Consider the following 1,647-nt stretch of genomic DNA (forward strand, 5'->3'; position numbering starts at 1 on the left):
TTTTTTTAAATAACAAAAATCATATTATCTAACAATGATTAATTTTTACTACCTTAAACCAATGAAAACAAATTTTAAACTTTATAGTTTATTTTAAAAAGTAAACAAAAACTAAATTTTTAATTATTTACTCGATAATATAAATCTTTGAAACGAAAAGTTAAATTTTTAAAAAACTTTCTAAATTTGTGAAATGTTACAATATTTTTGAATATGACAATAAACAATATTTTACTAATCTTTATATATATATAGTTACGATTTTAATAATTTAATAATAATCCGAAAATATATATATAGAAGAAGATACAAATACATGTGAAAGTTGGAAACAATCTATTCAATGAAAAAAATATACCGTAAACTTATTATATTTTAAAAATTGATAGACACATATATATTATAATATATACCAATTTAGAATTGAAAACAAAATGTTTATATAAAAATAAATGAAAACAAAAATCCGCGCTGTTGCGCGGATCGAGATCTAGTTTATTATTTAAAGTTAAACTATTTTAGATCAGTCAAAACATATGTAAAAAAGCTTAAGATAATTCTATTATTTACTTATATCACCAAAATGAATTATTCTTTCGGTCGCTTTTCTAAAAAGAATTCCAAAATAAACTGGAATAGCGGAAAGGAGATCAGAAAATAATTTGTGATATCGTGCTAGTATCAAAGTACTAAGAAAGATAAGATGGTGTTTACATGTTTAGTAAAAAAAAGTCTTTCAAGTCTTAAGTGTTGTGGATACACATGAGAAACATATATGGATGTTGAAAAAATCAGAAATCGTCAGTCGTCTCGGTTCTTATCTGAAAGGCGGTTAAGGATATATGTTTTAGTGTTCAACGAGGATGTTTGTTTTGTGAGTGGAGATGATTATAACTTTCGATTTCTGATATATAAAAAAGTATATCCAAATGGTTAAAAGAATTGATTTATCTATCTATGTCGCCAAAGTTTTTTTTTGTTCATTTATCTAAAAATATAACTATAGTTAAGCGTTTCTGAGATAGAAAGTGAAAAGACATTAATCTATCATAAAGTAATTTGAAAATATATGTGAGTGAGGTTAAAATAAAAGATTTTTTTTTGATAAAAATTGTAGAGTCAATAAAAGAAACTTTTGAACCTATCAAAATTAGAATTTTTTACATCTAGAGACACTTTCTCACATTCAAATTATATTACAAGACACTTATCACTTGAGACACACTTTCTTTTATCAAAAAAACTCTTATAACCCTAAACTAAAGATAATCTCTCTCCTCTTCTTATTTCATTTTATTATTTTTCTTATTCTACTTTATGTATTTATTTACTTTTATCTCAAGTTCTAAAATATATTAAACAAAAATAATTGTCGTAATAAACTATATATAAAATTCTCTATCTTTAAAGATCCATCTTCATATATATATTATATATATTAATGTGTAAACAAAATGTGGACGTGGACACCAAAGCGTTGGATAACAAAATTATAAATTAGTTGTGGACATGAACATCTTAACAGAATTATAAACTAGTTGTGGATATGGACAATATTCTTCGATCCCATTCATCATCTCGGAATCTAAATTCAACTCTAATTAAAATTACATTCATCCACATCATGACAAAGCGCAAATTTCTTAT

This window comes from Brassica oleracea, chromosome C1, assembly GCF_000695525.1.
Source record: "Brassica oleracea var. oleracea cultivar TO1000 chromosome C1, BOL, whole genome shotgun sequence".
In the NCBI taxonomy this organism is placed as follows: Eukaryota; Viridiplantae; Streptophyta; class Magnoliopsida; order Brassicales; family Brassicaceae; genus Brassica; species Brassica oleracea.